Below are 15,120 nucleotides of genomic sequence, written 5' to 3' on the forward strand. Positions count from 1 at the left end.
GTACTCGGCAACGGAGTCTCTCTCCCACCACAAATCCAACACTCAATTTGCGCTCCTTTACATGGCAGCTGTAGTATACGTCGCAAGGCCCCAGGCATTGCTTGCCTTGCCCCGTCCAATGCATTTCTTGGATGGCGGTGATGTCAGCTTTCGTTCTTACGAGGACATCAACCAGCCGGGTAGAGGCACCTTCCCCATTAAGGGTCCGGACATTCCAGGTGCATACCCTCAAATCGTAGTCCTTTAAACATTTGCCGTGGTCGTCATAATAAGGGGGTATCATCCGAAGCATTGTTTCGCTTCTTCACTGGAAGGGGTTTTTACGTGGCGGGTCCCAACCCAGCGTACAACTCATTGCTGGGACGGGGGTGGTTTCGCAACCAAATACACGTTTATATCGCGAGCCGCTTGCTCCAAGACAGACACCTGCCTGCAGCCGCACCTACTATTGAACAGACGCTGCAGACTTCAGTGAGCCCTTAAACCGAATAAGTCGGAGTGGCCCCACCGAAGCTTCCTCTNACCCACCTTGACATTGAAGTCTCCAAGCACGATTTAGACAGCGTGGCGGGGGCAGCGCTCGTACATGCGCTCCAAGCGCTCATAGAAGAGATCCTTGGATACCTCATCCTTCTCTTCCGTCGGGGAATAGGCGCAGATGAGCGAGATGTTGAAGAATCTCGCTTTGATGCGGATTATGGCTAGACGCTCGTCCACGGGGGTGAACGACAGTACTCGGCAACGGAGTCTCTCTCCCACCACAAATCCAACACTCAATTTGCGCTCCTTTACATGGCAGCTGTAGTATACGTCGCAAGGCCCCAGGCATTGCTTGCCTTGCCCCGTCCAATGCATTTCTTGGATGGCGGTGATGTCAGCTTTCGTTCTTACGAGGACATCAACCAGCCGGGTAGAGGCACCTTCCCCATTAAGGGTCCGGACATTCCAGGTGCATACCCTCAAATCGTAGTCCTTTAAACATTTGCCGTGGTCGTCATAATAAGGGGGTATCATCCGAAGCATTGTTTCGCTTCTTCACTGGAAGGGGTTTTTACGTGGCGGGTCCCAACCCAGCGTACAACTCATTGCTGGGACGGGGGTGGTTTCGCAACCAAATACACGTTTATATCGCGAGCCGCTTGCTCCAAGACAGACACCTGCCTGCAGCCGCACCTACTATTGAACAGACGCTGCAGACTTCAGTGAGCCCTTAAACCGAATAAGTCGGAGTGGCCCCACCGAAGCTTCCTCTCTTTCTCTAGGTTTGATTTTAGTGATCCATTATTTAATATAATAAATATTGTTGATCCAAAATTTGCTCAAGCATTTCAAGTGAAATCTTTACGTCATATTTTCCATCGATTTTCTGTGCTAGCGCAGCACGTTAATGAACAAAAACTTGATTCAGAGTAGCGAAGTCATGCATTACTAGATTTCAGCAGTCTTAGCTTAGATTATTAAAAGCCAGCCGCGGAATATTGAGAGAGCGTTTTGTCTTTGAAAGGTAGTTGTGAAACATACCTATTTCCAAATTTGCAATTTGTAATAGGCACATTAGGGCCAGTTTTTCAGTGCACGGCCATGGTTTAAACTAAGCTTAAACGCCCGATCTGGCTGGTTTAAACTAAGATCAGCCAATCAAAGATCAGCCAGCTGTTTAATTTAAACTCAGTTTACTTACCTTAAGTTTAAACTGGCACTAAAAAACTGGCCCTTAATGTCACTATCGTTTTCAGATGCTTGCGTCGAACGTGTGTTCAGTAATTTAAATAATATAAAAACTAAAAATAGAAACCAATTGAATACGGATACTGTGAACGCTTTAATTACTGTAAGAAATGGAGTTTTCGGGAATGGGGGTTGGGTTGCTTTTGAACCTAAAAAAGAAATGTCAGCTTTTAAAGCTTCCAAGTAACATCCAGGGAGTAATCAAATTCAAAGCTACTCATGAATACAGTAATATTTTTCATATATTTTGTATCTTAATACAACAATGAAAATTGAAGAACTAAGATAAAATTTTAATGACCAAATGCATTTGTACAAACACAGTTCAAAGAATTGACCTCATCCAAACATTTTTTTGTTCACTAATAAGCAATTTTCTGTTTTGTAATGTGCATTTACTATTTTATTAAACACTTAATAAACAAAATATGCAGTGAATTTTAATAACAAAAATATATTATTTAGCTGTGTTTAATGAACTGCTCTAGGCTACGCCCGGTTAAGATATCTCACAAAATTGTGTTTCACGAGGATTTTTCTTGCTCTAACTTACTCTACTTTTTGTTTCATGAGCCTGCGCTAAGTGGAACTAGAGCAACTGAGAGCACGATTTTCTGTAACTTAGTGCAAGCAACTGTTTTGAGAATTTCTGCCTGAAAAGTGTTTCATGAGATTTCTGATCTGAGTTGCTCTAACTTGCTCTATTGTTTTTTTGACAGCTGCTCGATTATGCTCTAACTTGAGCTGCTCTGCACTTTTTTTTGGTCTCATTAAACACAACTTTTATTATAAAGAATAACACAAAGCTTTGTGAAGGAACTACACCTATTTTGATTGTGGGTAATTTGCGGGGAATTTAAAAATGTTTTCGGGGATTTGTGGGTAGTTTAGATATCTTTTTGGATAATTAAGCGAATTGAAAACGGCAACGCTGGTTGAACCAAAGAACGTAGATAAAAAGAAGGGACATCTCGTTTTAATTGTGGCGAAAGTGCGCAACAGGGGCGTGCCTTCTCTTTTCATCTAATCAAAAAACGCACTAGGGCAAAAGAGAAAGTACGCCCCTGTTGCTCACTTTCGCTACAATTATAACGAGTTGTCCTTCTTGTTAACTACGTTCTTTAGTTGAACCAGAACTCCGTTGTACTCATTTAGACCACGTTTTCATAAACTCGCTTTCTTTTTTATTTCATTTTAATTTGCACAAATTTAAATATATGTATAAGAACATAATTTGGTTTGCTCGATTTGCAAACAAAGCTTCTCAGCTGTGAAAAATATACTATTGTGAACAAACCATTGAATCGCCTGACGTCTTTTCTTGACAGCGGACGTGTTTTCGTTCGGCTCCTGCTTTTTGTTTTCTTTAATTTCGCGCCATGGCTGGGCCTCCGCACACTGGACTGCTCAGTCCGCCTAAAACCGGTTTTGTGTGGATAAGAGGGGGAAGAGAGTTCGAGTTTACCTCGCTCATTTCAGTCCGCGAAAATCGCGGATTGACGGTGGACTGACACGCACACATAGACAACATGTTTTCTATTTCGTTTTGTTTGCATGTGCCACATGCACTAACCCAATCATGCGTAGTTCATGTATACAAAACTGAAACCTGTTTTCGGCCGACTCCCCAGTCCAGTGTGCGTTCGAGTGGTGGACTGCTCAGTCCGATTGAGCAGGCTAGTGTGCTCAGGCCCGTTGACTCGTGCGGAAAATGTGGAAAAGCTAGGGATGCGTATCGCCAATGAAAATTCGGTATATCGGTATCGCGATATTCTAAATTCTAAATATCCGATACCGATATATCTACTAAAATAATATCGATATATTGAATATCGGAAATATCGAAAGCGAAATGGCTAATAAAGACATTTTTTGCGCATCACGTATATTTGTAATTAAAAGGCGAATAAGCATAAATTCAAATAACGAAGTTACTTTGAATAAGATGCACTTTAATTTGGGGTATTCACAACGGTGTCGTAAGTGTCGTATTGTTGTATGACGCAAACTTTAAACGCCTAAAAATATATTAAGGGGCTTCGCAAAGTACCATCAAAGTCACATTATGAATTGTTGTAGTGTTAAAAAATAGTTGGTTGTCGTTTCAAGTTCTCTAAACATTTATTTAAGCTTTTAAAGTTTAGGACATACGAAAATACTACACTTACGACACCGCTGTGAATGCCTCAAATGAGTTTGAAAGAATAGTATCCTACAACTTTGATTTATCCCTCCTCACAAGCATGTCTAGTACTTTCAAAGAGACACACCTTTTCATACGTACATATGTATTTCTAAATGTGAAGTACAAATAGTACCGTTCAAGGGGGTTTCCCAATGACCTCAAAAAACAGAATTTTTAAGTTTTTGTTCGGTATACAAAATATCATGATCAATTGAATCTGCTAAAGCCTAAAATGCCATACAGCAGCTCTGCTTTGTCTTGGTTAGCTAATATTATTTATATGCACGAAGTATTTTGCCTTTGCTGTAGATTTTCTTGAAGAAATAAATTTACGAGCATTTATTTATTGAGAATTGCAAACTGATTTAAGCAATTTTGATATTTTTATGAATTTTTGTTCTTCAAGGTTACTATGCCAAAAGCTGTTTTGCGAGAACGAACACATTTTCCAACTATGTACTCAATTTAATTTTCAGTTCAGAAGCCTAGAGAACGTGGAGAAAATTTTCCGATATTTCAAATATCGAAACAAAATATTGTATCGATATCGTATCGCAACACCTGATGTCGATATAAATTAACCGATATGTTGAACAACGATATTGATATATTGAATATCGTGTCGGTATCACGCATCCCTAGGAAAAGCCTTCTCGAGAAGTGATATGCCATGTTTTGGGCTCTGTGAGAAAACTTTTCATCGTGGCTACTGCGTTGGCCCCATCTCGGAATATGATGTGAATTTGTTCAATTCGAACTGCCATATTGGCTATATGTGAGAGGGGTGCATCAAGATACCCGGAAAGCTTTGCAAAACTTATGACTGTTCTGTAGCTCGTTTGTGTAACTCTTCTCTACCGATTATTTCTCTACTGGTAGAGAATATACGTCATTCTCTACTACTCATTAGCAGTAGAGAACAGGGCGGCGAATTCATATCTCAATTCGCTTTGGTAGATAATTGTTACAGAAACGAGCTACTGGACGGTCAAACGTTTTTGATTGAGACCATAATTAATGTCTTTGATAAAAAATTCAAAGATCTATCTTTGCAAATTGCTGATCTCAAAAATGCTTTTATTGCTTTTAACAAAACTGACCTAGACAACAACAATAGGTGTGTACTCGTATTGAGAGGACAAAATTCTCCAGCAGCAAAAGTTCTGAGAATTTAACAGCATTCGTTCTCAAATAGACGAAATATCAACAGAAGTACGAGAACGCAAAATTTGCAAAAACTTGCAACCTTCGAAACAGCTGATCACTTGCACAGTTTCCACTGGTGATTAATTTGGCAATTTATTTTCTGCTTGGTACATTTTCCCCCGATTTGGCATTGTATACAATTGAATAGTTTTGGATAAGAAAAACCTTTTGAAATCCAAATTAATTATATCGGAATGAATAAGTTATTTTTTCATAATAATTTGGGATATCACATAGTGACGTATTCAAAAACAAGATTATCTCCTCCAAACACCTATCATTGATCCAAAAGAAATGTAACAGATATAGCTACAGATGTAGCTTTAAAATTATAAAATTAATTTCAACAATCAACCTACCAAAACCGAAAACTTCAGCAAAAAAAGCATTTCAGCATGCATTTACATCTAGTTTGGTATGTTTAAAGGAAAATTATGGTACAAACGAAAAATTTCATACGGCAACCATAGTCAGCACACACTAGAGTAAACAAACTGGAGATTAATAGCAAATTAACGAAAAATAAACTCAACAAACGTTGTGCTTATTAAATTTACTCACTTTTTCGTTGTATACTAGCATTAATAATAAAGTTTGCAATAAATAACTCAAAAAGGCCATATTTTCTTTTGTTTATTTACAAACATGTGTTTGTGATCAGCTGATTTTCTTACTGGCAAGTTTTAGCTGGGAAAAATTTTTCCAGCAGAAATTTGCAGCTCTTTTTCACATTTTTCTCTCTCAATTTCCCCTACTTTGCAAGTTTTTTTGGTACGAGAACGCAAAACCAGTAAAATTTTCTAAAACTTTAAGATAGTTGGGCGTACGAGTACACTCCTAATGCTAAATGTAATGGAGTGATAGAGGTTTCGGCTAATGTTAACGCTAAAAGCAGTGCTGTTAATTCTCGCGGAGCTATGTACAATAAATGCAATAATAATCGTGTGACTGATATACAGGAGGTAACTGTAGCCGTTCCTGTCTCTCCAATGCGTAATATGTCATGGGCTCAGCATATGCCCGCTCTATCCCCAGTGGAGCGGAGTGCTAATGGTCTTCCTCCCACTAACACTGACGGAACATCCGACGGTGCGTTGATGCCCTCTATGTTACAACCTTCGGGTTTACATACTGCCGACTCTGTTAACGCTACTGCTGCCTACAGCGGAACTGTTAATGCTGCTGCTGCTAATGGCGGAACTGCAATACCATCGTCACCTACCTTTTCTGCTAATACAGGCGCTTCTAGTATCCCTGCTGTGGTTAACATTAGTTCTGGAATGCAAGCCTACTCTGCCGCTGTTAAGTATGGCACGCCAATACTAACGTTGTTAATGCCACTGCGGTGAATAATGGGACTGCTATAACAACGTCCTCTGTTACTTCACCTGCTGCTAATTTGCCGGCGAATGCTAGAGGCCTGCACGAATGGTCGACTATGCCACCAAAAAAATTAAAAAAAAAAAACGTAAAAACGTCGTAGTTGGTAGGAATACCAACACTGTGCTGGAAGTTGCTATTAACAGCTCTATTCTGCGCGTTACCGGTTTGTGACCGGAAAATTTTATTACCAAAAAATGTTACCACTTCTTGTCACCGCGATTCTAGGTACGTTGGTAATGCAGGGGAAATATTCAGCAATTCTGCTATGAAGATTTGTGGAATTTCCTATATTACATATTTCACGGGGCAATATTTTGTTACCAGCTTATGAGATGGTAACCAAATTTACCGGTTACAAGAGAGCACAGAATTCGAAAAAGGTTTAAAAATTTACAGACACTTTCATTACCGGTTACAAAATTTATGTTACCAGCGCAAAATAGACCTGTAAAAAGAAATGGGTGCATGTATCCTCCTCCAAGCCTAATGTTTTTGTGCAAAATGTAATTGAGTAGGTCTCAAAACAAGCAGGAATCAGCTGTGAACACCTAGCCTGCTATAAGCTCGTTAAAAAGGGTGTTAATTTAGAATCTCTTAGCACTGTAAACTTAAAATTTGGTGTGGTGCCCCCTCTATGACAAGATTCTGGACCTAACGTTTGGTTAGTGGACATTAGCGTGCGTCCTTTCAGATTTTTTCAGAAAGAAGGATATCCAGATCCGGACAAATAGTGCGCCGTTAAGACATAATGGCGCATATTCATAGTCATATTTAGTACTCAACTAAGTCGAAACTATTCTAAGTCACAACTAAAGCTATTCATAGTCGCCTTAGTTTCGACTTTTCTGGCTAAGTACCAACTTAAAATTTAGTTTCGGCTGCAGCTGCAACTAAGTCGTAACTAGGAAGAAGTATTTTATCAAATTAAGGGAAAACAGACGAAATATGTAAAAATTAAGTTGGTAGAGGGTGATTTTGATAATATTGAATAATCTCCAATTAAAATTTACAAAGATCGATCCATTTTAATCGGTTCGGAAGATTAAATGCGTATTACAATTCGAATAAAGCTAAATCACAAATTTATAATTGGAATAATTTAGATAAATTCTCAAATAATAAGTCAGTTTCACGCTAGTTCTTTTTAAGTAAATTTGTGCATAACATTTAGATATCTATTATTTGTATGTTTAACAGCATGCTTTCGATAAACATCGACTTCACATCACTGCGGTTGTTCTGGCTATTTCACACAATTAACAAGAAGATACCTTATTATTTTGCATAATCATGCAATGAAAATAAAAATTACATAAACGGATGATCAAACTTGACATTATTTAATAAAAATGTAATTTTTCCAAAATATCGTAAAGAAAAATCGATAAATTTTCACACTCGTTTTGCTTTATTGCAAACTAAGCCGAAACTACTTAGTAGAAGTCTGAAATGCGACTATGAATAGAGGTAAATTTTAAGTTGATACTTAAATTTAAGTTGCAACTTTGTTAGTTTCGACTTAGTTGCTGGACTATGAATACGCGCCAATGCTTTTTCGAGTAAGCATCTTAAAATATTCTTCCAAAATATGTCAGGTATGCGGACTAAATCTAAAGAAGTATTTTTAAGCACGTCTCGCTGTGATTACGACGTCTATGTTCTTGTCGAAACATGGCTTAATAGTGATTTTTACGAAGACGAATTTTTCGACCCAACGCTTTTTCATCTTTATCGAAAAGATAGACGCAGTGAAAACTGACCATGGAAAGGGTGGTGGTCTCAGTATCAGCCCTATTCTGCATTTCGACTCGAATCGAAATTTTCTCCGTTTGGCATCTTTGGTATTCTACGTTCCGTTTCCTTTCGATCAATCTTCGAATTTTGCGACTATACCTATTCTACATTTCGATCGTAGTTCCGTTTTTCTAACAGCCCTATTCTAATAAAACCTCACAACTGAGTTGTGAGCAAAACTTTGTAAGATTTCTTGTGAGGTCTATTTTGTGAGGTTATTCTAGCCCACACCTCACAAGAAAAAAGCTCAACAAAATCACCACACGAGGTGAAAAGCATTTTGCTGTCTAACAGCGGTTTCGTAAATAAAATAAATACAAAAGATGGATGCTGAACAACAGGAAAAGTAAATATTTTTGCAACTTGTTTATTTTTTTAATAATTACTGATTTTATTTATTTTCTAGGCGAATTTAAAAAGAAATAACAAAGCAGGAGTAGCTCCAGTACTTCACACAGTTTGCAATCCACAACTTGGAGCAAAAGTTTGTATGGAAATGAAATCCTATGCCTGCTCTAACTCTTCCGAAACTGCCGCAAAAACAAGCAATAACTCCGCCATTACTGAATATACTTTTAGTAAAAAAAAAAAAACTTAACACAGACACTGATAGCGAACAAAATGAACAAAACATTATTCAATTGCTCAATAAAAATCGGCTGTTTTTCTCTTGTGAGGGTCTCATTCGTACATCATAAACTTCCTGACAATTGTGAGCGTATGAGCTTTTAAATTTACGCCAGCATAGGGATAACCTCACAATAGTCAGAAACCTCACAATAGTGAGTATGGTGATTTTTGTGAGGGCAACAGAATAGGGCTATAAGCTGCAAATTTGTTGACGGAGAACGTTTCAATTGTTATTTTCGTGGGTTTAAATAATAAAATTTTATAAAAAATTTAAGTAAAATATACTATGCATGATTGTAAGTCATCATAAATGAATTTTCTCGATTACTGTGTTTTCGCGAGCGGTAATACGGGCAATACGAAAAATTGGCTCAAATAATGGCAACCAAAAGGTATATTGCGCGACGTTTTCAAAGTGGAAGTCCAGGCGTTTTTGTTTAAATTATCTATAAATAAGACTGTGAAATGCACTGAATACAATTTATTCTTTTTATATAAAATTAATCGATGTATGCACATAGATACATACATACATAAAATGTGAAGTTACATAAAAAAGATGCTTTTATTATTGCACTCGTTTTTACTAACTTTTTAAAAAGAGGTGCGTATGTTGTCTCGAATTCAATTTGCTATGGAAAGATAAGCTTTGTTCTTCCCCTCCTCCTGACGGCTTTTAAAATGGGATTCGTTTGAGTTCAAATTTTCCACTCTGTAGTAAATGCAAATGTTGTGGACTGCTCTAAACAACGTTTATAATTTCACTAACTTTAAACGATGAGTAATAGAGTACAAGATGAATTCCTTATGACTCTTCACTCATCTAAAAAAGATCAAACATGTCCCTAAATCTCCGCCTTTCAACTTCCGCATCAGCAATCTGGGACTCGTTCTTCTCTTCAAGCAATAACGCCGCGGCTATGGATTTCATTATAATTATGTATCCACTTAAATTTTATTTTTAAATTACAGTGATGCTAGGTATATTTACTTATTTTAAAATATTTACAAACTTTAACTTCATGTGCTGCTATAGTTTGGTGGCAAATATCTCTTTGTTTTGTTTCGATTTCACACATTCCTAGGCAAACAGCATGATTCAATAATACAAGGTTAGATAATTATTGACAGCTGCGGTTTGACACTCCCTTACAAAAGGTTGCATTTACGAAGGACGGAGAAAGGGGAAGAATGAAATCTCTTGGTGTGAAAATGGTAGTAGAAAAGTACGCAAAGTAGGCAATTAGTAGTGAAATTCCTTTTGTAAATTCTAATGTATTTGCAGGAAGTCTGGTATTTTAAACGAAATGTTGAACGTAATATTGATATATCTACGTGAATTACGTAATTTAGCTGTATAAAAACTGCAAAATGACTCAAAATTAAAATAAGACTACTATGAGATTGATGTAAATATTCAATGGGAAAATTTTAGAATGGTAACCCCCGAGTATGGAATTAAGGAAAATAAGGGGGGTAGAGGGGGTTCTAAAGGGTGTATATGTAAAGTTTTAAAGCGCGGAACCTTATAGTTTTTAAGTAATTTGTTATTAAAATTTGTAATTTTCACCAACTTGTATGTGACTATTTCACAATATATAATGACCTTTCCACTAAATTTACACGTTATTTACACTAAATATATGCGCAGTAAGAGTGTGCACGTTCAAACAAATAAATACTTTAAGTATATTACAGCTTTTTTATCAAAAATTGATTGTTGTTTAATTTTATGAGAGTACAAGCAGAATATGTGCAAATGGTAGCAGGACTGCGTTGCCATATCTAAAAAACCAAGAGTGGAAAGCAAGACCAAAAGAAAATACGATTAAAAGGAAAATACGATAAGGTTATTTTGTTCAGATTAAAATAAATAGTAGGAGAATCAGGGGCTGAATACCTTCCTGCGTAGGCGGCCTTCGGCCGCGCTTAGGGATTATAACCTCACAACGTAGAATTCTCCTTTCTGTGTTGACATAGAAAAGGGGCCGAACACCTTTTGCATAGAACACCTTTCTGCGTAGGCGGTCTTCGGCCGCGCTTAGGGATTATAACCCTTACTAAGTAGAATTCTCCTTTCTGTGTTGCCGGAAAAGNGATGTCTATTTTGGTTGGCCATAAAGGAAAGCCAACAGCACCTTTCTGCGTAGGCGGCCTTCGGCCGCACTTAGGGATTATAACCCTCACTACGTAGAATTCTCCTTTCTGTGTTCCCGGAAGAGGGGAATATGACCGCAAGCCCCCTACTTTTTATTTTTATCTGAACAAAAGAACCTTATCGTATTTTCCTTTTAATCGTATTTTCTTTGGTCTTGCTTTCCACTCTTGGTCCTGCTGCCATTTGCACATATTCTGCATGTACTCTCATAAAATTAAACAACAATCAATTTTTGATAAAAAAACTGTAATATACTAAGGGCCGGTTGTTCAATGTCTGATTAGCACTAATCGGAGGTAGAAGCTCCGGTTAAATACAAGGACTGCTTTATCGATCACATGTTATATGCATGATGTCGAAAACGTCGATGATGTTTAACCGGCAAGTAGTGATAACCAGACATTGGACAACCGGCCCTAAAAGTATTTATTTGTTTGAACGTGCACACTCTAACTGCGCATATACTGAATGTAAATAACCTGTAAATTTAGTGGAAAGTGCATTATATATTGTAAAATAGTGTCATACAAGTTGGTTAAAATTACAAACTTCAATAACAAATTCCTTAAAAAGTACAAGGTTGCGCGCTTTGAAACTTCATACAGGGAACTGTTAGACCCCCCTCTACCTCCCATATTTTCCTTAATGCTGTACTCCGGGGTTACCAATCTAAAGCCCACCCCATTCTATTTAAAAACAGTTTATGTTTTCATCAGTTAAATATGCTTCATATGCATATACATATAAACATATTGCACAAAAGCTTATACTTCTATTTCACACCAAAGCTACACTGTTTCCATGTAAATTTGCAAAGAAGCAACACTGTGCCACTGCTAAGGGAGCGGTGCGAGAGAGACAACTGTCAGTTTATCGAACCTTGTATTATTGAATCCTGGGCAAACAGCTAATTTCGAAAGATGTTTTCTGTCTTCCTCTTCTTTCGTTTCGATCGTAACGCAGAATACCTAAGTTCGATTCCAGCGGAGCGGAATGCGGGAACGTAATCGAAATGCAGAATAGGGCTGTATATCCAGTAGCAACTTTTTTCCACCAAATTTGGTCCCCATAGAGGACTAGTATTGCAAGCAACGCTTTTTCGTCAAAAAGGGTGTTGTGCATCAATTTTATGTGGTGAAAATTATTTTAGCACTGGAAAAATGGATAGAAAAATATTGCAGTGCGATTGAACATCTCAGGTTTAGCTGAAATATAAATGTATTAAGAATAATTATTTTTCTAATAAATACTTTTTTTTATTTTACTGTGTCGAGGTCGTTGAATAAATATTTTTAATTTAGTATTTAAGTTAATTGTGAAATATATTTATTGCACAAATTAAGTTATGGGAGCGATTTATTCATAGAATTGGAAATAAGGTTGATGATATACTTTAAATAAATTGTGAGTCTGCGAAAATATCTTTTCAGCATATGAATATACTTCTTAAAATTTTCCCGAAATTTTACATACAGGCTCGAAACTATGCCAGTAACATTCAAATATCGTCGCTTGGATGGAAAATTTCCGTAAGCGTTTTTTTGACAGATTTTAGTTAAAGATGCAGTTATATATTTTAAAATCAGATATTTCGCTTTTTTTTTTAAGTTTTTTGGATATCTGCTTTAGTTTCCGAGTAATTGACTATAATCATTTGGTACAAATTACATTAGTGATGCTGTCGTACTAAACTAATCAAGATCTTTCAAATAGCGTGATCTGTTTTTAAATATCTGCTATAGTTTCCGACATATTCAGCCTTATCATGAGTTTCATTTTCTCGAACTGGGCCACCTTTTCACTTTTCGTTTCCGTGTATTCACTACGGGTGGGTGAAAATATTTCTGGGGAATTTTTTTTTTTTTTGGGCGAGACTCACGATTAGGCTGATTAGTGTAAAGTATCGTTAATTTATACAAAATGTTATCANAAACTAAAAAATAAGATTATTTAAGAATTTCGTGACTATATAGCATTCTCCGACACTTTGGAGAAAATATGTAGTCGAGTTTGGGAGAAATTGCACTCCAAACTTCAATTGTGATTTCCCGAAACCTGCCGAAAGTAACATGTAACGATCTTTTATCTAGGCGACGATATAACATTTAGCTAAAATATGCATCTAAATAAATTAGAAATGTCATTATTTTCGCAGTTGAAGTATATGGCAGGCGAGTAACAGATAAATACATACATATGTAAGTATACCTAAATTACCACGTTGAGCTTGTATAATAATCTCTCTCTAATTCATTAATTCTATATACGTCAGGGCCAATGCCCGACGCAGTGATGTCTTTATTTAATAACGGCTCTATGACAAAATATTCAAGAAATATATTCTCAGATTTTTATTTACTTCATTTCATAGATTAATATTGACCTGATTTTTTTTTTTAAATATACCAGGAATAAATATTTAATAAAATACAATTTCACTTATGCTTAACCAACTTTTAGTTGCTCGGAGCTAATTTTGGAACGCTTCATGAAATATTTTCATAGACGGTAAATGCAATCCTGGGTGCATCGTTGAGCTGAAAAACAAAAACAAATTAAATTTGTGGAATGGAGCCTTTTGAAATGACCTTTACAAACGGCAATGGAATTCCGACATTATTCAAGGAATCGTAAATATAAGCTGCCTTCCATTTGGCATATTTGCGCGTTAAACCTTCAGAAAGTTACAAAAAAAAACATTTTCTTTTTTTTTATATTTTATATTTTTTAAATAAAAATACTCCACCTTGTACACCAAAAAATTTGTTGATCTTATTTTCACGGTTACCGAAATCACCAACCTCAACGTAGTGATTAGCACTCTTGCGCCAGCCACCGGTTGGTGTTGAGCTTGAATGGCCACAGGTAGTTGGATGCTTTCTTGAAGCGGGATCTAACAGTGAATATTTCGTGTGCTAAATAATCAACGCACTTAATATCGGGCGCTTTGTGCAATTTGCGTTCGATCACAAAGTTGTCAGAGATTGGGCCACGTTGATGGTTGTGCTTGACAATTCCACGTTTGTAGATCAATTCACGAACTGATTTAAGATTTGGATAACCCCATGTGATATAGGATTCGGCAATGCGTAGCATATTAACGGTTAAATTTGATGAACAAACCGTGGTTAATGTGGCGAAAACGGAACAAACTATCTCACTTTTGGTGCAACTTTGTTGATACCGCGGATACAGATCACAAAAGCCAATTTGCCTTCCGCAGGCACGTAGAATGAGCCGCGTTTCTTTGCCAGGCGGCGCAACTTATTCTCACGGCGTCCATCACGGAGACATTTTGCTTGATATTTCTCAGATGCAACAAGTTTTCACGTTTGCGGTGTGCAATCACAGCAGAGCGCTTTAGTTTACGCTTGATCAGGGTAGCACGTTTGCAGACCTGCTTCTCGCTGAACTTCAGCTACGGGGACAGCAGGCAGCTTCCTGGAAGGTTGGTTGCCCTTTGCTTCGGGGTTCCTATCGGCCGTGGTGACAGTCATCTTAACTTGTAACTTAGCACGTTGAGAAGGCGAAAAAAAGTTCGCCAAATGTTTGGTGCACATCTTAGCTAACGCCACTCGATTAACAACATTTCTATTAAACACAATTTCATTTAATTAATTACTTTTTTAATACACAGATATGCTGCAACCAGGCACTCACTTTCCCAAATTCTATCTTGCTTATCGGCTTAATTTTCCAAATGTGCCTGCGCTGCTACTTCGTACTAATCACTTCATTTTCCAACTGCGCCTTCTTTTTTGCCTCAACATATCCTAAAAAGACATAAAATTTACATTAAACAATAGAAATCGAAAAATTAGCAAACAAAATACTCACTTCGTTTGTTTTGTTGTCAAATTTCTGAGAAATGTGAATTCACCACGATGCAATACAGAAAGAAGGACAAGGGATGTAATTTTAAATAAACCTATTATTCAGTGGCAATGCGCAGAGCGTCCCGAGTGGCAAAATTAATTTGCATCAAATAAAACATTAAACGGTGGTTCTAATCCATGTTTCATATTATTAATCAGTA

At 37.1% G+C, this 15,120-nt stretch overlaps 1 long non-coding RNA gene and 1 pseudogene across 1 annotated transcript; one reads left to right on the top strand and one right to left on the bottom strand.

The window, feature by feature from the left end:
- Positions 1 to 8,426: 8,426 nt before the first annotated feature.
- LOC108365356 (uncharacterized) lies at positions 8,427 to 8,826 on the top strand. Its single transcript, XR_001847917.1, has 2 exons — positions 8,427 to 8,642; positions 8,703 to 8,826. It is a non-coding gene; the product is annotated as an uncharacterized LOC108365356 (long non-coding RNA).
- A 4,725-nt stretch (positions 8,827 to 13,551) lies between these two features.
- LOC108365358 (60S ribosomal protein L7-like) lies at positions 13,552 to 14,581 on the bottom strand (annotated as a pseudogene).
- Between the last annotated feature and the right edge of the window lie 539 nt (positions 14,582 to 15,120).

Source organism: Rhagoletis zephyria, unplaced genomic scaffold (assembly GCF_001687245.7).
Source record: "Rhagoletis zephyria isolate East Lansing unplaced genomic scaffold, Rhagoletis_zephyria_1.1 Rzeph_scaffold_01851, whole genome shotgun sequence".
Classification (NCBI taxonomy): domain Eukaryota; kingdom Metazoa; phylum Arthropoda; class Insecta; order Diptera; family Tephritidae; genus Rhagoletis; species Rhagoletis zephyria.